General features: G+C 42.6%; 1 long non-coding RNA gene across 3 annotated transcripts in view; it reads right to left on the bottom strand.

The window, feature by feature from the left end:
• Window positions 1-7,799: 7,799 nt before the first annotated feature.
• The window catches only part of LOC135364078 (uncharacterized), a 57,763-nt gene continuing 41,296 nt past the window's right edge, over window positions 7,800-24,266 (bottom strand). For all 3 annotated transcript variants that reach the window (XR_010410551.1, XR_010410554.1, XR_010410549.1), the window contains one exon: window positions 7,800-8,127. This is a non-coding gene — a long non-coding RNA (uncharacterized LOC135364078). The remainder of the gene's footprint in view (window positions 8,128-24,266) is intronic.

Raw genomic sequence — 24,266 nt, 5'->3', positions numbered from 1 at the left:
TTTTACTGCAATCTCCCAACAAGCCTGAGTGCCATGGAAATGACATTCCAGAACCAGCAGGCCTATTTCAAACCCTCTTCAAGATGGTTTGCACTGAAAAACGGAGAAGACTTGATCAAAAACACTGTGCGCATGACCTTGAGGGCAATGTCAAAGGTTTACAGCTCAAGACTCACAAGACAGGACAATTTCACGTGGCCAGAGGGGCAGAGGAGAAAGAAAGGAAGCCGGGGCTACAGGGAGGCCGTGTGACATGGCTCGGCCCCTGATCGTCAGCGTAGCAGCTGTGGGGCTGTGGCAGACACACCCTGAAGTCACTACCAATGAATCACATCCTTGTCTAATCCCCTCCCCTCGAGGGCAGGTGGAATCTAGGACCTGCTTCTAACCCATGAAATATGGCAAATGTGATGGAATGTCAGGATTGCAGTTATGCTACATTGCATAGCAAAGGAGAGGTGCTGTCCCTCCCATGATTATGTTACCTTCTGTAAGACCCCATCTTAGTAGACTGGAGTGAGAGCTTATTCTTCTAGCCTTGAAAAAACAAACAGCTGCGTGAACTGTTTATAAAGCAGGCCATGTGGCCAGGGAACTTTGGCTGGCCTTGAGCGAGGGTGGCTCTAAACTGATTGCCGGTAAGAAGCCGGGGCCCTCAGTCACACAGACACAAGGAAACGAATTTTGCCAACAATGTGAATGAGCTTGGACGTGGATTCTTCCCCTGTCAAGCAACTAGACAAGAAGGCAGCCCATCTGACAGCTTGTTGCCACCTTGTGAGACCCTGAGCAGAAAATCAAGCCATGTTGTGCCCAGACACCTCCCACAGGAACTTTGAGGTAATTCATGTCTATTATTTTAAGGCACTAAGTCTGTGGTAATTTGCTACGCAGCAATAAGAATGGAGCACTGGGTGTTATACGTACACAATGAATCACAGAGCACTACATCAAAAACTAATGGTGTAATGTATGGTGATTAACATAACATAATTAAAAAAAAAGTTAATACAATAATCCAGAACAAGTTTGGTTTCTTTCTCTAAGTCTTAGTTTCTTCATCTTTAAAATGGGGATGATAATACCTACTTCTAGGTGGGTTTAATCATCAAATGAAATAATAGCTCTTGCTAAAATAGTGGGTATTTTATTATATTATTAGTAACTTATTTTTCTGGGTACTCTTGATCTCGGGGTCCTGAGTTTGAGCCCCATGTTGGGTGCAGAGATTACTGGAAAAATAAAAGTGCAAAATAAATAGGGGAAGTGGCCTTACTCCTGGGGCCAACCATAGAAGTGCAGCAAAGGGCAAAGCATGGTGGCCAAAACATACAACAGCCAATGGTCAGCACTGAAAATCCAAGAGGAAAAGATTGAGTCCTAATGGGCAGGTAAGATACTGAATCAGAATTCCCAGTGGGTGATGCTGAAAAATCTGGTAGGCAGGCAGTTATGTGAGCTGTGGCCAGACCAGAGCAGGATAATGAGACCCAGAGCACTGGTACGACGCCAACAGGAGTGGAAGGTTCTCCCCACCATTGAGCTAGTGACCACAAGTTAGACTTTAAGACTAACATTGGAGTTCTGTGTTCGGAACTGGGATTCCAAAATCTAAAGGGCAACCAATGCCAAGCTCCAGCAATGCCAAGCTCCACTCCATATTGCAGTGGGGGCTTTCAGCCTACCTTACATCCTTGGCTGTCTGACACCTGGGTTAATAAGGTTGAGCTTTCTGGTGGAGCATGAGTAACCTGCCTACAGAAGACAGGCGAGAGCTAAAGCCAAGAGAATGAGGTAGGACCTTGGCACCACTTCGTAAACCTCTCAACAAAGCTGGGCACTGTGTTAGTGATATTCGAAGACAAGGCAGACTTGTTTTAAACCCTCTTTAAGAGGGCTCACGACCCACTCCTTTGCTGTGCTAGTGTGGGAAGAGCAGGGACACTCTGCATCTTACTATTGAAGTTGTAAAGGCTTGGGTGGCTGGTCATTCAGAATATCAGAAAATATCAAAAACCAGAAACTCAAAAATCAAACATTAGTGGGACTAGAAGCTACTATTTCCTCTTTGTTAGGTGTCTACAGTAATGCTATCGTGAGTGGTTTGTCAACATGTTTCATTGAGAAAACAGAAAGTGACAGTGATAATTACCTTGACAACTTGGGAGGTAGAGTGCCCATCCCAAACTTCCCTGCTCTGGGCAACCTGACGTCCACTGTCTCATTAGCAACAGCTTCATGAGGCGGGGTCCTTCTTTTTCCTGGCTTTCACTCTTTATGATGGATGAAGGGCAATGCAGTAAAGCAGGGTGCTGAAGAGCCCCAGCCTCTGCAGACAGATATGCAGGATTAATGCAGCTAGCTGTGCCTCTTACCACCAGCCCCCTGCTCCTGCACAGTTTACTTAACCTCTTTGAACTTGGAATTAGGCAAGTAGAAGTATGTTAGTTTAAGCTTTCATCACAGGCCTGAACATAGGGAGTCCTCATTAATGACGGTTGTTGTTGTTAATATTATTATTATTACGGCTACTGCTTTGTACCTTGATTTGTTTATTGCATAGTCATTAATGTCTGTAGGACAGTTCCGACAAATGACACCCAGGTAGGGGACTCCTAGAAGCTTAATTCAGTGAAGCGAAATTGTTTATAACTATGCCCTAGCCCAGGGGTTGGCAAATTTTCTCTATAAAGAGCAAGATAGTAAATATTTTAGGCTTGCAGGCCACGTGGTACGCATTGCAACTACTCAACGTTGCTGATAGTAGCTTCAGAGCAGCCTTAGACAAAAAATGAGCAAATGGGTGTGGCTATGCTCCAGTGAAATGTTATTTACCAAAGAATTGGCTGGCAGGATGGGAGCCATGGTTTGCCAACCCCTGTTCTAGATCTTTGCCCATGCACAACAAGGTATTCCTAAACAGAACTCAAAAGGGAAGGGCACATGGCTGAGAGGACACAATGGCATTTTAGTCTTGATTTTGCCCATGCAGCATTATAGGAATATTACTTAGCTCCTCCATGCCTCAGGTTCTTCCTCTGCAAAACCTAGGGAATCGCACCTCCCATGCAGAGTTTTTTTTTTTTTTTTTTTAATATTTTATTTATTTGACAGAGAGAGCACAAGCAGAGGGAGAGAGAGGGAGAAGCAGACTCCCATCTGAGCAGGGAGCCCATGCGGGACTCGATCCCAGGACCCTGGGATCATGACCCGGGCCAAAGGCAGCTGCTTAACAGACTGAACCACCCATGCAGAGTTCTTTTTTTTTTTTAAAGATTTTATTTATTTATTTGAGAGAGAGAGAGAATGAGAGAGAGCACATGAGAGGGGGGAGGGTCAGAGGGAGAAGCAGACTCCCTGCCGAGCAGGGAGCCCGACGCCGGACTCGATCCCGGGACTCCAGGATCATGACCTGAGCCGAAGGCAGTCACTTAACCAACTGAGCCACCCAGGCGCCCACCCATGCAGAGTTATTGAGGATAAATGATCCCAAGTATATAAAAGATAATTGAGTAAAAGATAACACATGTAAACAAGATATGTGTGTACGTTTCAGGTTTCTCACATGACCTTACTTCTTATCAGTCCGATCAGATTGTGAACTTGTTGAAGGCTGAACCCTTATCATCTATTGCCTTTATTTCTCTCCGCCTCCTCTCTAGATTGTAGAAAAGTAGAAAAGCTCTCTGTACAAAGCAGGACATTGCCTGCCTTCAAACTTCTGTCATTCTCTGAAGACCAGTTTTTCTCAGTTGCAGACGGTAGAAACCAACACTTGCGAAGTGAAACAGAAAATACGTTTCTTGGAGGCACATGCTCAGATCAGGGGAGCTAGGTTGGGGGTGGGGACCCAGGTTATGTTTGCACCACTGTTGTTAGGCTGTTACCACCGACTCCTTCGTTCCTGCATCCTGACAGCACCCTCAAGAACAACTCTCCACAGTTTCTGCATCTTTGTTTTGCTCCCGGAGGATTAGAAGTCTGTAAGGAACTGAATGTTTAGTCATATACCAAAATTTTAACTCCCGATGTGAGGGTACTAGGGGATGAGGCCTTTGGTGGGTGATTAGCTCATGAGGGTGGAGCCATCATGAATGGGATGGGTGCCCCGATAAATGGCACCCCAAGAGCTTTCCCACCCACTTCCCACTTTGTGAGGACACAAGAAGATGGTAGTCTGCAACCCAGAAGAGGGTTCTCCCTGGAACCCAAGCATGCTGGCACCTGGATCTTGGACTTTCAGCCTCCGGAACTGTGAGAAATAAAAACCTATTGTTTATAAGTCACCTAGTCTATGGTTCTTTGTTAATAGCAGCCCAAGCCAACAAGAGAAAATCCCTGAATGGGTGAGGCCAGATCACCTACCTATACCCTGGCTACAAGGAGGAAAGGAAAGAAAACTTTATTCTGCTCTTTTGGCCTCTGGAGTGAGAGCATTTCATCAAGTCACTTAATGATGTAGAGCCCTCCGAATATGAAAGATTGGGGGGTGGGACATGGCTGGGAAGCCAGAAGAAAGGCAAATGTCTACCATACTGATCACCTGTTACCTGAGCCACTTGTTTGTGGAGAACCTTTTTTTTTTTTTAATTTTTTAATTTTTTTCTTTTGTTTTGTTTTTTAGATTTCATTTATTTATTTGAGAGAGAGCACATGAGAAGGGGAGAGTCAGAGGCAGACTCCCTGCTGAGCGGGGAGTCTGATGCGGGACTCGATCCCGGAACTCCAGGATCATGACCTGAGCCGAAGGCAGTCGCTTAACCAACTGAGCCACCAGGCACCCTGTGGAGAACTTTTGAATCACAACATGGTTTACTTCCACAGTCACTTTCCCGATTGCTTGCCTATCAGTTAGGTGATGGGATGAACTAATGCCCCCAAGCTCTGGCCTTTGGTTCCCTACAGCAGATGCACCAGTGCTCCCTTCATATCTCCTCACTTCTGTGTGTAGCAGTGTGCTTTGCAACAGCCAGAACCTACAGCATTGTCAGAAGGCTGCCCTTGGGCTGCTGGAACCCGTTTTGCCTGCCTTCAAGGCCAGCTCGAAGTGCCTGTGTAATTTGTAACGCATTAGAGGCTCCCTTAATCAATAACAGTGGGCATGAATGTATAAATACCCCAGCTCTCTTGCCCCTTGAGTAGGATCATAATGAAGTATGCGTTTTATACCATTTTCCAAAACTTTTCCATAGGATTGAACTTCAATTGCACATTATGGTAGCTGCCTTTATAGTGTACCCTTTATATCCTGCCTTTTCTTCCTTACTGGACAAACACACACACACACACACACACACACACTTCTGCCCACATCACCCACCATCGCAAAATAAACTATGCGCACTCAATCTTTCTCTCAGCTTTGCTTCTGGGAGAAGCCCTGACAGATCTCTGAATCTAAATGTTGGCATACTATTTTTCAAACATATCAAGAATGTTAAGATGATTCTCCCCACAAAGTTCTGTAATTCACAAGAACAATTGCAAATACCTAGCCAGGCAAATATGAGATGAAGAAAGCATTGTTTTTTTCCTCTGTGAAAGAATCAGTATTGGAGTTCTATGTTTGTATGAAGTCTGCCCCACGGTGAAAACACTGATGCTACGAAGAAAGAAAGCTAGGAAGGAGGAAAGAGACAAAAAACAATCATTATTCAGGAGAATCAGAAGTACATAAAGGATGGGCCTTGGACTTCTGGAAGATGATAAGGAAAATTGCTTTGAGGCAACAGGGTAAGAGGAGAGCTCCCTAAGCTCTGGAAAAACGAGATATGAGAAGCAAATGAGAAGGGCTGTAAATCACTGGGTAATCAAAGCAAAAGCTATTCTGCAGGGCCCTGCAGAAAGCTATCAGGAAGAGAAAAGTCAGGTCAACTCCCTGTGACTGAAAAAACACAAAGCTGTCAAGTCTTGAAACTGAAGGGACTCATCTTGATATTTCTGATGGCATTCGGTGGTGGGTAATGGCTGCTGGTCTCCTCTGGGAATTGGGAGGAGGAGGCTCTTGTTGGATGTTCTCGTGCAAAGAGGAAGATAACTTGAACATATTTTTTCTCTCCACTGCATCCTGAAAATTGAATTGCGATGATAAAGATCAGGCAATTGTGCTGAAGCACTGAACTCTTTTTTTTTTTTTTAAAGATTTTATTTATTTATTTGAGAGAGAGAGTGAGAGAGAGAAAGAGCACAAGAGGGGGGAGCGGGAGAGGGAGAAGCAGACTCCCTGCTGATCAGGGAGCCCGATGCGGGGCTCGATCCCGGGACTCCAGGATCATGACCTGAGCCGAAGGCAGTCGCTTAACCAACTGAGCCACCCAGGCGCCCCTGAAACACTGAACTCTTTATGAAATAATAGCTCAAGTGCCGAACTCTAATCTCGTTCCCCTCTTTGTTGGGTAAGGGAAGGATTTGGCTATCACCTGACCGAACAGGTAAGAAGATGAAGTATCAGTCACTATGTGCCCTGAGGTCAAAGTTCTCTCTGGTGAAGCAAGCCAGCTTGGCAAACATTCTAATATGGAAGGGCAAAGGTGACCATGGGTCAGAGGAGAGAAAATTCTTGAGGCTGAAGGAGGGTTAAAAATAGAAGTGGAGGGGTGCGTGGGTGGCTTAGTCATTAAGCGTCTGCCTTCGGCTCAGGTCATGATCCCAGGGTCCTAGGATCGAGTCCCGCATCGGGCTCCCTGCTCCACGGGAAGCCTGCTTCTCCCTCTCCCACTTCGCCCTGCTTGTGTTCCCTCTCTCGCTGTCTCTCTCTGTCAAATAAATAAAATCTTAACAAATAAATAAATAAATAAAAATTAAAAAGAAAAAATAGAAGTGGAGGGGCGCCTGGGTGCCTCAGTCAGTTAAGTGTCCAAATCTTGATCTCAGCTCAGGTCTTGATTTCAAGGTTGTGAGTTCAAGCCCTGCATTGGGCTCCATGCTGGGTGTGGAGTCTACATGAAAGAAAGAAAGAGAAGAGAAGAGAAGAGAAGAGAAGAGAAGAGAAGAGAAGAGAAGAGAAGAGAAGAGAGTGAAAGGAAGGAAGGAAGGAAGGAAGGAAGGAAGGAAGGAAGGAAGGAAGGAAGGAAGGAAGGAAGAAAGAAAGAAAGAAAGAAAGAAAGAAAGAAAGAAAGAAAGAAAGAAAGAAAGAAAGAAAGAAAGAAAGAAAGAAAGAAAGAAAGAAAGAAAAGAGAGAGAGAGGGAGGGAGGGAGGGAAAGAAGTAGAGAAGAGGTAAGGAATTGACTGGTTGTGGAAATAAAATGTAACAAAACAATTGATCAACTCTAGTTCTCAGCCAAAAAGGACTTAGGAAGCAAAAAAGCTTGGAATCAAGTTTGGGGGAGCAATCCAAAAAGTTGTTGATGTCCCATCATCCTGCAGAAGAAAAAGTACATGAATTTGGGCAGCAGAGACAATCTGGTTAATACAGGAGATTCTGGCTAACACGTATTTATTTGTGGACTTAGAGCTGAATAGTGTCACTGTCATCAACTACAAAGAAGATTCCAGATTAGATGAATGGGCTATAGGGAGGTCCCACAGTAGTTCCAGTAGCTGACACATGCTAGGCTGACTACAGGTTGGTTTTCCCACTGATAATACTATGACTTTCTCTCCTGAATGTCACAGCTGAGGCTTTGTTACTCCTTTCTTATGGAGCAGAGAACAGATAGCCCTTCTTGAATCTTCTTGAATGCCAAGAAGTTTTTGTGGTAAGGGATGTGGTCCAGGTGGCCCAAGTCATATCAGCTCATCTATGGTGGCAGGCAGCGAATTTTTTTTTTTTAAAGATTTTATTTATTTATTTGACAGAGAGAGACACAGCGAGAGAGGGAACACAAGCAGGGGGAGTGGGAGAGGGAGAAGCAGGCTCCCCGCAGAGCCGGGAGCCCGATGCGGGACTCGATCCCAGGACCGTGGGATCATGACCTGAGCTGAAGGCAGTCGCCCAACCAACTGAGCCACCCAGGCACCCAGCGAATATTTTTTTTAAAAGACTACTTATTTGTGGTGATCTTGAAAGCATAGTTGATTCTCTTCCTTGGCTGGTCACTTCTGATTCTGAAATGCAGGGCATGATTTCTCCCAAAGTTTAGCTGAAGTGGTTTCACGTAGTGATTCTGGACAATGCATGCACAGGCCTGCAAATACAATGAAAACCACACTAGGTCATTCATAACTGTAGGCACGAGCAGGTAACAGATGTGAACTGAATGGGTTCCTGAGCATTTCTTTACTTAATCTTTAAAAACTGAGTTCTGAACTTTCTATGTATAATATTAAAGTCAAAATGTGTCTTCCATTTTGAACTTAATGCAGTGTTTATCAGAATGTTATACTAACTTGATTGTGCAGTCACTCAATAATTACTCAAAGAATTGCATATACTTGATAATTCTGAAGAATTACTTAATCAAATACTTAAAAGTTTGAAGAGATATCAAAATGTTCAAAATATCAAATGTCAGTGTTAAAGTTCTAATGAAACTTTAAGATCAAATAGATCACAGACTAAAAAGTACCAGTAATAAGGAAGATAGACAACGCTGGAGAAAAGGATGTTGGAGAAGAGATGAAGAGTGAACACAGATCCCTCTGAGAATATTCATATTAACTTGATTGTCTCTGCTGCCCAAAGTCATGTACTCTGCTTTTTGTAGGATGTGTTGCTTACCTAAACTTGATTCTAGGACTTCTTACCTTTTCTAAATTCCTTTTGGGTAAGAGGCGGAGTCCATCCGTAGATAACCAAACAGAATGAATTTGAATAATCAACAAGCAGTAATCAACGCAGGTGCAATTAATGTTAGGACATGGCCACAACTGGGAAGGCTCTAATGAACTTGTTCCTTCTTCCTACAGCACTCCCTTTTGGTTCAGTTTGATACAAATAACCCTGTCATATTCAAAATAGGACACTATCCCATTACTTTAGCCCTTTCATAACCATTAGCAAATTATAGGGGAAAAGAAACCACTTTGAGAGTCTGCTTATACATTCCGAAACTCTACGATGCTCACTCAAAGCAGTCAACAATTGGTCTCTTTAAGTGTTGTTATTTAAGAATACAATTGTTTATTAAACGTATAATTAAGCTAATGGATTGGAAGATATCATATGTGAATATGTTAGTTTTCTGTTGTTGCATAACAAATTGCCACAAACTCAGTGGATTAAAACAACACACATTTCTGGGGCACCCGGGTGGCTCAGTCAGTTGAGTGGTTGCCTTTGGCTCGGGTCATGATCCTGGGGTCCTGGGATCGAGCCCTGCATCAGTCTCCTGCTCGGCGGGGAGTCTGCTTCTCCCTCTGCTTGTGCTTTCTCTTTCTCTCTCTCTCAAATAAATAAATAAAAATCTTTTAAAAATTAAAACAAAAAACCAAAAACCCCACATATTTCTTACCTCAGTTTCTGTGGGTCAGGAATCTAGGCATAACTTAACTAGGACCCTTGCTCAGGATCTCACAAGGCTGAGCTGAAGGTGTTAGGTGAGGCTGCAGTCTCATCTAGAGGCTCAACTGAGGAAGAATCCACTTCCAGCCAATGTTGGCAGACTTTATTTACTTGTGGTTGTTAAGGCAGAGGGCCCTGGCTTCTGGCTGCCCATTGACTGAAGGATGCCTCAACTCCCAGAGGCTGCCTGAAGATCCTTGCCACCTATGCTTTCCAACGTGGCCATTTATTTTATCAACCCAATAAGAAGGGTCCCTAGAGCAAGTCTGCTGGCAAGACAAAGGCTTATGTAGCATAATGTAATCATGGCAGTGATGTCTCATTGCCTTGAACATATCCTATTGGTTAGAAGCAAATCTTAGGTCTCATTTCCACTCAAGAGGAGAAGATTATACAAGATTATATAAGGGTGAGCACCCTTAGGCAAGGAGACTTAAATTGTGGAGGGCCACCTTAGAGTCTGTCTGCATAGTACTCAATTACTAGATATCAAGATCTTCTGAAAGGATGTATGTTCCTCTCAGGGGTTAAGTAAGGACACCTGATTGCCATGGAGCCAAGCAGCAAGGACCGTTGCCCTGTAATGCTCTCCTATACCTTGTGGCCTGTATTTCCACAGACTGACTTGGAAAAGGCTCCACCTTCTCAGACATCGGTACCTGCGAATGCTGGAGCAGCAGCAACCAAACCAGCCTTTGGAGGGCATCTCAGCAAACATGAGAAGGACCAAAGAGGCTTCCTTACTCTCTGCGCTTGAAAGTGCACACATAGCAAAAGCCTTTCTATAAAAACCAAACTCTCTTTTTATCTGAGCAGAAAACAAAACAATCAAACAGCTAAAAAGAACAAAGTCTTCTGTTGGTTGGTAATATAGATGTATTATGGCATCAACTTATTTAGTTTTTACTTATTTTTCTCCAAAAACCATTTTTTTTCTCATCTTTTCATGGAAAGTTTCCATACAAGAGCTTCATGACTGCTTTACAAGGAGCCAGCTCCAACCTTGTTTTATCCTTGAAAACATCCTCAAGTGCCAAGCAAACCAACAATCTGAAGTAGGGAAAGACTCTAGCCCCAACAATATCAAGATTGCTCATGAAAAAGACTTGACTGGCTGCAAGTGCCCGGGATTTCTGGGTGTCACCATTATGTGGTTGTGCTTCAGTGCCCTGAAATAATGGCACTTTAATCTCACGTCCACCCATCACTGGCTGAAGAGGGAAAAAAAGCTAAAGATATAAAATACTGAGGAGGGTGCCTGGGTGGCTCAGTTGGTTAAGCGACTGCCTTCGGCTCAGGTCACGATCCTGGAGTCCCGGGATCGAGTCCTGCATTGGGCTCCCTGCTCGGCGGGGAGTCTGCTTCTCCCTCTGACCCTCCCCCTCTCATGTGCTCTCTCTCATTCTCTCTCTCTCAAATAAATAAATAAAATCTTTAAAAAATAAAATAAAATAAAATAAAATACTGAGGAAAGGTGAGAGTACTGCCTCATTACCCATAAAATACGGTTTTATTGCAATGCTGCAATATAATTCTTTTTCCTTCTAGTACTAAGAGTTATTTAGTCTTACGTACTCAAACTTTTACTTCATGACTTAATGTGAGAAAATCTCATTTTGCTTTGAAATTCTTGTTTTTGTGAAACTGGTTTCTCTGTAAATAATGGGTTTCCTTACTCCTTCTGAAATGCACTTATTGTCTGGAATAGAGACTCAGCAGTGTCCTCGTGTTCTGCAGACGGAAATGCACAGAGAGCAGTAACATATAGCCCAGGACGTATTAAAGTCTGAGTAGCAAACATTCTGAGGCATATCAAGGGTCAGATATGAGATAATTAGATACTATTATACGCATATGTTTGTGTTTACTTGACACCTTTGTGACAGTTGGCACAATTGACAACCTCCTTCTAAAACAAAGAACAAATAGGGACGCCTGGGTGGCTCAGCCGGTTGGGCGTCTGCCTTCAGCTCAGGTCGTGATCCCAGGGTCCTGGGATCGAGTCCCACATCGGGCTCCCTGCTCAGTGGGGAGTCTGCTTCTCCCTCTCCTCTTGCCCCTTGCCCCTGCTCACAAATAAATAAATAAAATCTTTTTAAAATAAATAAATAAAATAAAATAAAATAAAACAAAAAACAAACAAAAATCTCTCTTTTATCCTGGTACACTATATATCACTTATCCCATCCTGTTGTACTTAATGGTACTCTCTTTTTTAAAATCTACCTCTAATCCCTTAAATTTTTTTCAGGTTGTATCTATGGTCTTTACCAGTACTTAAATCCTGGCTCTGCTATATACAAAGCCATGCAAACCAGTCCATATGCTTAACCTCAGTGAGCCTCAGTTGCCCCACCTATAAGATGGGGCTAATGACATTATCCACTTAATTGTGTTGAGATGATTAAATTGACAGTATACATAAAGAACAATCCAGTGCTAAGCTGGTGAAAGTCCTCTTGTATTCTCTTGTTTTCACCTGTTATCACCCTCAGAGAACTCAGAGACCTGCAGGGGGGAGCCCGCAGCTTTACCAACCACTGCATGTGGATAATGGCCCAACTGAAATGGTCACCTTATCTCACCTGGACATGACCCTTTTATCTTCAACTTCATGGTGGGCATTTTTCTCTGACAGTTCAGCTGCCCCTTCCTAACAGTGTGTCTGAAATCAATCTTATCATCCTATTCTCCTTGAAAAAAAGACCTGGAAAATATTTGATAATTCCTCCAAAAGGTAAACATAGAGTTACTGTATGATCCATCAGTTCCACTTCTGGGTATATATCCAAGAGAACTGAAAATATATACCCACACAAAAACTTGTACATGTATGTTCATAGCAGTATTATTCATAATTGGGAAATAGCCCAAATGCCCATCAACTGATGAATGGATGAATGAAATGAGATGGATCTGTACAATGAAATAATATTCAGCCATATAAAGGAATGGAATACTGATACATGCTACAACATAAACCTTGGAAACATGCTAAGTGAAAGAATCTTGACCTAGTGTTCATGTATGATATGATTCCATTTATATGACAAATCTGGAATAGGCAAATCCACAGAGGCAGAGAGTAGATTCGTGGTTGTCAGGGCCTCTAGGGGACAGAAGAATCAGGAAGTGATGGATAATGGGTGCAGGGTTTCTTTTTGGGGTGATGGAAAGGTTCTGGAATTACATAGTGCTGATGGTTCACAACATTGTGAACATGCTAAAAACCACTGAAAGGTATACTTTAAGAAGGTTAAAATGATGAATTTTATGCTGTGTAAATTTTATCTCAATTTTAAAAGGAACCTCTGTGGACAGAGCAGTGACACTAGTCTATGAAGGCAAGGGGAATCGAGCCAGAGACGCAGGGGGGGATCTTTGATCTCGAGCAACCCAAGGCACTCATTAACAACACCAGAACAAAGTCTTGAGGGGATGTCACTGTAATCGCTTCCAAGCCGTATTCAGAATCTGACCCCCAAGGCTCAACCAAGTGGGTCATTTATGCAGCTTTGCTGAAATATATTCAAATCCATATCTAAAGACCAAAAATGGGGGTGGAAACTGAAGGGTGAAAATAGCCAAAGGAAGCACTTGAAATGGAAAAGAAGTTCCCCAGGGGACTCATTTTTTATATTCTTTATTGCCAGGTTCATTTGGAAGGGGAATAAGTCATCTGGCAATAGTCATACATTTACTATTTCCAATGTATTTTCTGTTTATGTCCTTCTCTTTCTCCCTGCTTTTTCCTCCTTCATCAAAAGTTTGACCGTCAAGGCAAATAGGAGTTCTAGAACTTCACAACGTTTTATAAATAAAGCAAAATCCAGTCCTCATAAGGACTCAGCTTGAAGTCTGTTTCTTTGAAGGTAACCTGTCAGATGACCTGATTAAAGGTGATGAGAAGATTTAGGGGAGTTTTCAAGACATGCTGTACTGCTTCTCACCAAAATTTTATTAATCTTCTGATATTGGAAAAGTTCCCATGAAAAGGACCTGGGAGAAAAACATTCCCAAATAGTCCCCTCAGTCTGTGGAACAGATCTTAGTAGCTACTAAGTGAAGGAGTCCATGTGTTCCCACAGATGGCTGTTGAAAAATGAATCATGTTTATTAATTTGAGAAAACAGAAAGAAAAGAACAAGGAGTATAGGACCTCATGATATAGCCAGGCCTCACTGAGAGCCTCATGAATGGCCAAAGTCAAATAATCTGGAGTTAGCTGGCTCCTCCCACGTTCTTCTCTCCCCATCCTCAACTTTTATAACAAACAATGTTTCCAAAAGGGCAGCCACTACCCTCTGATCCTCTGTTTTACACCCCATAGTCTGAAAATTATTAGGAAAAGCTGATGCATCTTGTATTAATCTACAAGGGCTGTTGTAACAAAGCACCACAAACTGAGTGGTTTAAACAACAGAAATTTATGGGGCGCCTGGGTGGCTCAGTTGTTAAGCGTCTGCCTTCAGCTCAGGTCATGATCCCAGGGTCCTGGGATCAAACCCCGCATTGGGCTCCCATGTCAGCGGGGAGCCTGCTTTTCCCTCTCCCACTCCCCCTGTTTGTGTTCCCTCTCTCGCTCTCTGTCAAATAAATAAATAAAATCTTTAAAAAAATGAAACAAAACAAATTTATTGTCTCATGTTCCAGAGGCTGGAAGTCCACAATCAAGGTGTCAGCACAGTTGATTCCTCTTGAGGGTGGTGAGGGCTTGAGGGTTTGTTCCAGGCCTCCTCTCCTATGTCTCTCTGCAGCATCTCCCCTCTATCTTTGTCTTTGTGCCCAAACTTCTCCTTTTTATAAGAACGCTCATTATATTGGATTAGGGTCAACACTTAATGATCACGTTTTAACTTGATTACCACTGCAAAGACCCCATCTCCAAAAAAAGGTCACACTCTGAGGCACCAGAGTTAGGACTCCAACATCTCTTTTTGTGGGGGACACAGTTCAACCCATAACACTGGTCTAGGCAACTTAAGGAAGAGCTGAGGGAGAGGCCCTTTCTCTTACCGTCTAGCTAATTCTCTGTTGGAGTTCTTCCTAGGGGAGTTTGCTTCTGGGCCAACCGGGAATGACTAGGACCAGGGGTTTTATAGGGTTGTTCAAGAAGAAGAGCCTGCAGGGAGCAGGGGATAAAAAGGTGTGTGGAGGAGCACGTAGGTGGCTCAGTCTTTAAGTGTCTGCCTTTGGCTCAGGTCATGATACCAGAGTCCTGGGATCGATCCCACGTTGGGCTCCCTGCTCAGCGGGAAGGCTGCTTCTCCCTCTCCCACTCCCCCTGCTTGTGTTCCCTCTCTCTCTGTCAAATAAATCAATAAAAATCTTTAATAAATAAATAAATAAATAAATAAATAAATAAATAAATAAATAAATAAATAAATAAAATCTTTAAAAAAAAAAAATAGTGGGTGCCTGGGTGGCTCAGTTGGTTGAGCGACTGCCTTCGGCTCAGGTCATGATCCTGGAGTCCCTGGATCGAGTCCCGCATCGGGCTCCCTGCTCGGCAGGGAGTCTGCTTCTCCCTCTGACCCTCCCCCATCTCATGTGCTCTCTCTCATTCTCTCTCTCTCTCAAATAAATAAATAAAATCTTTAAAAAAAAAAAAAAAGATGTGTGGAATTACCAGGAGTCTTGAGGACAAAGCTACAATCAGAGGACCTGAGGTCCCACCAAATTGAGTAAGATAAGCAAAGAACAGAGTCTAGGACACATCATAGAAGCTCAGCAAGAATCAGTTGAAGAGAAAAGAAATGCAGAAGACCAAGCTGGGCACAAATACAAGACAATTCAAGGTGAGATTATATCAGCTAGGAAGTCTCAGATGTAAACAACAGAAATGCACTCCAGCTGACTTCAAGAGAAAACAAATTCATTATGAGAATATTGGGAATACAAGGAAACTTTTAGGGGAGAATAATAGGTTTACTATCTTGCTTGTGGTGCTGGTTTTATGGGTATACACATATGCCAACATTGATCAAATTGTACACTTTAATATGCATTTTATTGTATGTCAGTTGTACCTCAATACAATTTTTTTAAAAAAAGGATATTGAAAATTTCTGTACACTGATATGGGGAGTATAAATTTGTATAGTCACTTTGGAAAACATTGTGGCAGTGTCTATGAAAACTGAACAAATGCATATCCAACGCCCTGTCATTTCTACTCCTAAGTAACCACCCAATAGAAAGGCACCCAAATCTTCATCAAAAACATGTAAAACAATGTTCATAGCAGCACTTCTTATATTAAAAATGTAAATGGTGTAAATGCCCGTCAACAGTGTAATGGTGTGCAGGGAAGGTTAACTCTGTAAGCCTGGGCTACTCAACTGCTGTACGTTCCCAAGTCTTCAGGACTACCTTTGGCTTAGCTCCTAGAAGATCTCTGAGCTTTTGCAATATCCTGCCTGAAAAAAGTGTCTTTATATGCCTAAAGCTGTGGGCTATGCCAATTAGTTTAAACTAACAATGTGATTTATGTGAATGCCTATTTTTGTATGCTTGAGCCTCTAGGCCATAATGTATGAGTTTGACCTGTGTCAGGATGGATACTGGGTAGCTAAGGTCAGCAATGGGGACACTGCACACCTTCATGACTAGCCTCAAACAACAGCAACAAAACCTGGACACCAGGGGTTGGATGGGCTTCCCTGATTGGCAACATCTTGTCATACATACTTGTGGAAAAATTAAGTGCTGTCCATGTGACTTCTCCGGGAGAGGACAACTAGAAGCTTGTACCTGGTTTCCTCTGGACTCAGCCCTCTATACCTTTCCCCTTTGTTGATTTCTATAAGCTGTCACTGTAATAAAACTTAACTGTGGGTACAACAGCTTTTGAGTTCTGTGAGTCCTTCTAGCAAATCCCTGACCCTGAGGGTGGTCTTGGGGACCCCCGATACAAGTGGGTAAATATATTATAGTGTATTTATAAAATGCAATGCTTTACTATTCCGATAAGAGCAAGCTACAACTATACCAAACAATAAGGATGAATATCACAAACATAATGTTGGACATACACAAGAGAATATGTGCACAGATTTGATTTGTATAAAGTGAAAAAAAGAAAAAGAAAAAATAGGCACAACTAATTCATGATGTGAGGAGTCATGATTATGGTTGTCTTGGATGGCAGAAGGTAGTAACGTGGAGGGTGAATAAGGAAGCTTCTAGGACATTGGTAATGTTGTTTCTTGATCTGGGTACCAGTTATATCAGTTCATGAAAACTCAGTTTATGAAAAATCATCACTTCTGTGGTATATAAACACACACATATACTTACATATGAATATAAGTATATACATACACATGTACATTACACTTTAATAATAGAAATGTTACAGAATATTGGATGGTAAGCAGCATCTTTAGAAAAACTAGACAATCAGGCTGGCAGACTATGCAACTGGAAAAAAGCCCAAAATCTCACCATGGAACTGGTCTAGAAAAAGCCCCACTGCTATACCAATAGATACCAGATGGCCATCTGCTAGGCCATCTTTATCAAGGCCACTAGGAATGTTGTCCCTGAAGAATGGATGTAACTGCTCTTACTGCAGCTGTTGCTTCCTGTCCCTGGAAGGAACTCAGTGTGGTCTCTGCTTCTTCCCTGGACCTGCTTCTTTAAAGTATAGAAAAAGTGTGGGTATCGGTCATGGTCATGGATGAGGGCTAGGTCATGGGCTTTCATCCTAGCAGTGAGGATGCTAGAAAAAAGGAATCTGGCATTTTGCAGTGTCTATGTTGGGAAACAAGCTCAGCCTCATTAGAATAAATTACAGATGCTGGATAGTCAAAAGAATGAGAAATGCCCACCAAAGGTATTTTGCATCTGGAGAGTTAAACCAAGATCAAAAATGTTTATTGAGTCTCAACTATGTGTCAGGCACCAAGTTAGAAGCCTTTATACATATGAGAACACTTGATCTGTGTTTTCGCAAGTGCTCTATGAGATAGTATAGACCCCAGACAGACCTGAGAAATCTTCTTCGAGGTCTTCCTTGAGCATTCAGCCAAGAACTGATCTGCCCATGCATGATCTGCAAACTACCCGCGGCTGGGGAAAAAAATCTAAAAGGATTAGAGAACACTACCTGGTGCTCACATAGGGCTCATAGTATATGTTCACAGACCAGACGGGAAAACTCCTAAATCACAGGGCAATGGGTAGAAAACTCAGGAAGATCTTGCCTCAGTAGCAGAAAATAATTAGCTCTGGTTAAAAATGGCTAAATCATAAAAGCAAGACCCCCAAAGATCAAACTATACAACTAACTTAGCATTCCAGAATAAAGCTCAAGAATATTTATGGGAGGGCGCCTGGGTGGCTCAGTTGGTTAAGCGTCTGCCTTCAGCTCAGGTCATGATCTCAGGGTCCTGGGATCAAGTCCCGCATCGGGCTCCCTGCTCAGGGGGAAGCCTGCTTCTCCCTCTCCCACTCCCCCTGCTTGTGTTCCCTCTCTCGCTGTGTCTCTCTCTGTCAAATAAATAAATAAAATCTTTAAAAAAAAAAAGAATATTTATGGGAATACGAAAATATCCAGCATCTAACAAGGTAAATTTTGCATCTGGCCTGCAAACAAAGATTACCAGGCAGACAAAGAAGTAGAGAACCATGACCATGAGGAGAATAATCAATTAATTGAAATTAACTCAGAACTGATATAGATGTTAGAATTAGAAGATGAGCACATTAAAACAGTCATTATAACTGTATTCCACATGTTCAAAGTGTTTAGAGACATGGAAAATATAAAAATATAATAAAAGATCCAAGTAGTACTTCTAGAGACAAAAACTATAATGACTGAGATGAAAAATACACTGGATAAAATTAGTGACAGATTAGACATGGCAAAAGAAAAGATTAGTGAATTGAAGACATAGCAATAGGAGGTATACAAAGTGAAACACACAGAGAAAAAAGGAAACAGAAAAAGGGAATCGATGTATTGTGGGACAACTCAAGTGGCCTGCTATAAATGTTATTGGAGTCCTGAAAGGGAGAGGGAGAAGAAGCATTTGAGGAAATGATGGACACAAAATTTCCAAACTATGAAACTTATATATCCACAGATCAAAGCTCATGAACAATAAGCACAAGAAACATGAAGTAAACAACACCACGACACATCATCAGGTTGTTCTTAACAGTGATAAAAAAAAATTTTTTAAATGATTTGGTGTGGTAGAGGAGTCTTTCTGAGTCACTGAACAGATCTGGGACCGTGTTCTGGAAATTACCAGTTTTTACTATCTTCTCAGAACTTTTCAAAGCCATACACACTCTAGGACGATTCGATTAGAAGGGAAAGAGCCAGGAAGCAAAGAGACAAGTTAGGAGGGTTTTGCAGGAATCCAGTGGACCTGAACTAGGGCTGTGAAATAGAGAGGGAAAGTAGGAGACATTTAGGAAGTAAAATCGGCAGTACTGGGAGACTGCTTGTGAACCTAAAAAACAGCTCTTGCTGGCAACTGGTAGATGGTGTCAGAATTCATAGAGCCAAGGGGGAAGACAAAGATTGAATTTTAGACACTCTGAGTTTGAGGTACATATGGGCTCTCTGTTTAAACCTGGGGAAGATGTCTGGCCCACAGATACAGCTTTGGGAGTCACTAACCCATAATTTGAATGTCCCCAAGTCCTCCAGCCTTCTTGTGACACCCTTACCTTTCATACTGAACAAAATGACCCGAATTTTGTGGACGCCTGGGTGGCTCAGTGGGTTAAGCATCTGTCTTCAGCTCAGGTCATGATCCCAGGGTCCTGGGATTGACCCTACTTCTGCTTCTGCCTTGGCCCCTCCCCTCCACTCATGCTTTCTCTTTGGCTCTCTCTCTTAAATAAATAAATAAAATATTTTAAAAATAAAAATAAAAACTAAAATGACCTGAATTTCAATCCAATGCATGCCAATGCCTAAAGTCTGGGTCCACCAAACATTCTTAGCTCAAAGTTGAGAAAGAAGCTAGGATCCAGACCCCTGAAGAGGGGGGCACTGGCCAGCTGGTACTCTTGTGTCCGGACCTGGCTGTGCTGGTACGTCTGAGCGGGGCAAGGGGGCAGATTCTAAGAGTGTTGGAAAGAATGCAAGCTTTTCCCCCTCTATTATAGAGATGGCCGGCTGCTGCCAAGGGGCTGCTCCCAGGTGCAGAAGTGTTGCTGGTATGAGTCTCAAGAGCAGGAAGCAAAACTGAAATGGAAAGGAGCAAGTCCCTTTTTATTCCTTCAAACTTGCAGTGGCCCTCCATCGGCCAAGCCAAATGGGGAATAGCTGGCAAAGGGGACCGTGGTCTGTAGAATCCCAGCATCACTGAGTATAGAACGATGTGTTAGGAGCTGAGAGACAGATACTTAAAAACTGGCACACTCTGCCTGGGGGGAAAGGGTGTCCTTGATTGCTCTCTTCTTGCGGCTCTGATCAGAAGCGGTGGTCCTGAGGAATGGCTGTGTTGAATCTTGCTTGCTGATCTCATGGAGCTGCATGCATTTCCAGTAGGGAAAACAGAACATGATTTCAGTCATAAGTGACATCTCCTCTTGGGGGGACAAAGTGAACTCAGCATTTCAGAATCAAGAAGGAGAGCCTTAAAAAGCGATTGTCCTATAAAATTCTTTTCAAATATGCACTTTAGCTCTCACATGTTTAAAATTAGCAAAATGAAATTCCTCATTCAGATGTTACAGCCAGTCTGATGTCAACTGAATTCCAAATGGTGATCTCAGCATTACACCTGCCTCCACCAATAGCAAGAAACCCAGCCGCCGATGGGAGGGAACTTAGCAGCTCTGGCAACGTTCAGCTGCCAAGTGAAGGCACCTGTTACAGGGCTGCCTCTGAAAAACAAAGGCGTAAGCTCCTAAAAAAGACCAAAGTGTAGAAGACAATGCAGATGGAAGTTGAGAATTGGGCACTGCTGTGAAGGGGGGTGGGGAGGGTCTGTTTTTACATAACATCAAAAACACTTGAGAGAAAAATCTTGGGAAGGAGAAACTCTTGACAAGCTCTTAGAAAACAACTTCTTTACAGATTTACAGCTCCATGAAGAAAGGAGAATCAACCCATGCTGTCACTACTCTTCCGATTCCGTGCGACAAGTGCAATAACAGCATTTCTGTGGCTCTACACACCCCTTCAACCTTAGATGCTGTTTGAGCTTGACAAGCCTTGGAGTTTAAAACATTGCTTTCCTCATGGAGCATCTTGGAATCAGAGGACGTCAGGACTAGAGGACCTCGGAGCAAGAGCAAATCACAAAGAGCTGAAAGGAATTCTGTAGCAATAAAGATTTTATAACTCTAAACAAAGGCCTCTGGGGAAATAGAATTATATGTAAGTGTCTGAAAACTCATATTAAGGAAGGAAAGAAATGGTTGGGGATAGTTCAAGGAAATAAAAAAAAACAATTTTAAAGAAAGCAACTGTAAATTAGGATGAGAATTATACTTTAATGCTGAAGCTAGAAAGTAATGGAGACTTTCTTCATTTTGATGAAATGTTTTACATCATTAAATAATACAGAGATTTTTCATCCAGGAAACTCAAGCGTTTCTCAATAAATTCTGAGTAGGCAATATTGTTCAAAATTTTATAGAGACATGGATCCTCACATAGAAGAAAGATAAAACAATTTAGGTATAAACAAGAATTGTTCTAGCGATTCATTTTTTTTTTTTAAGATTTTATTTATTTATTTGAGAGAGAGAGAGAGCACACAAGCAGGGGGGAGGAGCAAAAGGAGAGGGAGAAGCAGGCTCCCAGCTAAGCAGGGAATCCCACGTGGGGCTCGATCCTGGGATCATGACCTGAGCCGAAGGTAAACACTACACTAGTCATTCTTATTGAGCACAACCATGTGCGAAAATCCTCAAGGGCCTTAACCCTCTGTTTTTATCCTAAGTCAACTTGACCCATTATTATAGGCTGAATGTTTACCCCCGCACCCCACCCCCCCAAAAAAACCCCTCATATGTTGAATCCTTAACCTTAAGACAGGGCCTCTAAGCAAGTAATTAAGGTTCAATGAGGTAATAAAGGTGGGACCCTCATCCAATGGGATTAGTGTCCTTTTAAAGAGAGACACTAGAGCACCCTCAATCTCTCTCACCTCCCTCTCTCTCTCTGTCTTTGTGTGTACCCACCAAGGAAAGACTATATGAGGACATAGTGAGAGGTGGCTGTCTACAAATCAGGAAGAGAGTCCTTACCAGAAACCAACTTTACTGGCACCTCAATCAGAACCATGAGGAAATAAATGTTTGTTGTTTCAGCCCCCGCCCCAGCCCATGGTAGTTTGTTGCAGGAGCCAGAACAGACTTAAGATACCAAACAAATCATATACGTTGTTATGTAACTGCTCACAGGTAAATCAATGCATAAATTCTCCAGCGATGATGGAGAATTAGCATTTGTTAATTGCCTATGTGTGAATTCTCTTTCGCGAAAGTTGTTTTATTTTTGATCTTTCAGTGAAAACTTTTTATGGCATTGGCTTGACACACTGGGAAATGTTAGCATCAAGTAAATAGCTGTCATGGAGCTTGGTTTGAGCCCAGGAATTATGTTCAAGACCAGGAGTATAAGGAAAGGAAAGGTGACTGTCATTATTTGGAAGCCCAGGCTCTACGTGTCACAGGGATAGAGAGGACCCTAACCACCTATCTGTTACTTCAACCACAATTAATCCAGACCTAAAATAGCTCACTAGTCACAGGGCTTTAAATAGAAATGATGACAACATAAAAGTTGATTGGTGTGTCTTTCAGCTTGTTTACTTCATAAGCACATATATTAGGTACCTATTGTACACCAGGCATCCTGCTTAGAGACATAAAAACAGCTGGGGAGGTAGTCTGTATAACGGTTAAGAGTTTGGGACTTGAAGTCAAATAAAAATCTGGAAAACAGTATGGAGGTTCTTCAAAAAGTTGAAAATAGAGCTACCATATGATCCAGCAATTGCACTACTGGGTATTTACCCCAAAGATACAAATGTAGTGATCTGAAGGGGCACCTGCACCCCAATGTTTATAGCAGCAATGTCCACAATAACCAAACTATGGAAAGAGCCTAGATGTCCATCGACAGATGAATGGACAAAGAAGATGTGGTATACATATACACTGGAATATTATGCAGCCATCCAAAAAATGAAATCTTGCCATTTGCAACAACATGGATGGAACTAGAGGGTATTATGCTAAGTGAAATAAGTCAGTCAGAGAAAGACATGTATCATATGATCTCACTGATATGAGGAATTTGAGAAACAAGACAGAGGATCATAGGGGAAGGGAGGAAAAAATGAAACAAGATGAAGCCAGAGAGGGAGACAAACCATAAGAGATTCTTAATCTCAGGAAACAAATTGAGGGTTGCTGGAGGGGAGGGGGGTGGGAAGGATGGGGTGACTGGGTGATAGACACTGCGGAGGGTATGTGCTCTGGTGAGCGCTGTGAATTGTGTAAGACTGATGAATCACAGACCTGTACCCCTGAAACAAATAATACATTGTATGTTAATTTAAAAAATTAAAATTTAAAAAAATAAAAAATATGTGATAGAGTGAAAGAATGTGACTCTAAGCATCACTGTGATAAACAATTTCTATACCTCAAATTGCAATCACATTATCTTTCTTTTAGATAACATGAGCTGCCATTCCCATCAGACTTCTGCCCCCCTCATTCCCAATGGAGGTTTTCACAGGAGGTGGCAATGACAGCTGAGTCAGTTACCCAGATAAACACCTCTGGACTGGGCCTTTCCACTAGAACTCAAGACAAGTACTTAAGGATTATCTGAGGCGCCAGGCTCTCTGGCCACCGAACTTCCACCCACACAATGGAGTCAGAGAAATGGGAAAGGGAAATTGGATCACTTCTTGATTCCAAGAGCCATCCCCCACCAAGGTAGGCCTAGCCCAGCCACACATCTGCTTTCAATTACACCCTTAACCTTTCAAAACAAGCATTAGAAGAGAACACACCAAAATGCCCACCCACCCCCGCCCTCCATCCTCCTAGTTAGCCAAAGTTCCCTTACTTAGGAAAAAAAAAAAAAGTTGTGTTCCTTATTGCTAAAACCATATTTTTAGTTTTCATAGAGAATTATAGGTAGCACAACCACCAATTTAAAAGTTCCCCCAGGGTTGAACCATTGCTCTCCCCTCCTTAGGAAGAAATATTCTGTCTTGTCGTTCTGGGTTAGTGTTATTCCTCTCAGAAAGAGCAAAGCATGACTGCTAAGGGGAAGGTGGAAGGTAGTCATGGTCCTGAGGAGAGGGTGACACAGCCACAAAGACTGGCCTCCGAGCTTACCAGGAACAGTAAGCTTGCTGGGGATGTTTTGTGTTTCTATTAGAGGACCAGTTTGCAGTAAACTCAAGACTGGATGAAAGGAGGGGTGCCTGCGTGGCTCAGTCGTTAAGCATCTGCCTTCGTTCGGCTCAGGTCATGATCCCAGGGTCCTGGGATCGAGCCCTGCATCGGGCTCCCTGCTCTGCGGGAGGCCTGCTTCTCCCTCTTCCACTCCCCCTGTTTGTGTTCTGTCTCTCGCTGTGTCTCTCTCTGTCAAATAAATAAAATCTTAAAAAAAAAAAAAAAAGACTGGATGAAAGGAGACAGAGTTAGTGGAGGCTCCTGCCCAAACTGCATTAGATGAACAGATTACACTTAGGGAGCGGTTTGTGGAAAACCGTGATTTTGGAGATTCTTTTTTTTTTTTTTTAAAGATTTTATTTATTTATTTGACAGAGAGAGACACAGCAAGAGAGGGAACACAAGCAGGGGGAGTGGGAGAGGGAG

The sequence above is a fragment of the Mirounga angustirostris genome, unplaced genomic scaffold (genome assembly GCF_029215605.1).
Source record: "Mirounga angustirostris isolate CCGP_5_RB_7025 unplaced genomic scaffold, mMirAng1.0.hap1 SCAF_1, whole genome shotgun sequence".
Lineage (NCBI taxonomy): Eukaryota > Metazoa > Chordata > Mammalia > Carnivora > Phocidae > Mirounga > Mirounga angustirostris.
This window is presented reverse-complemented; position numbering and strand designations above follow the sequence as displayed.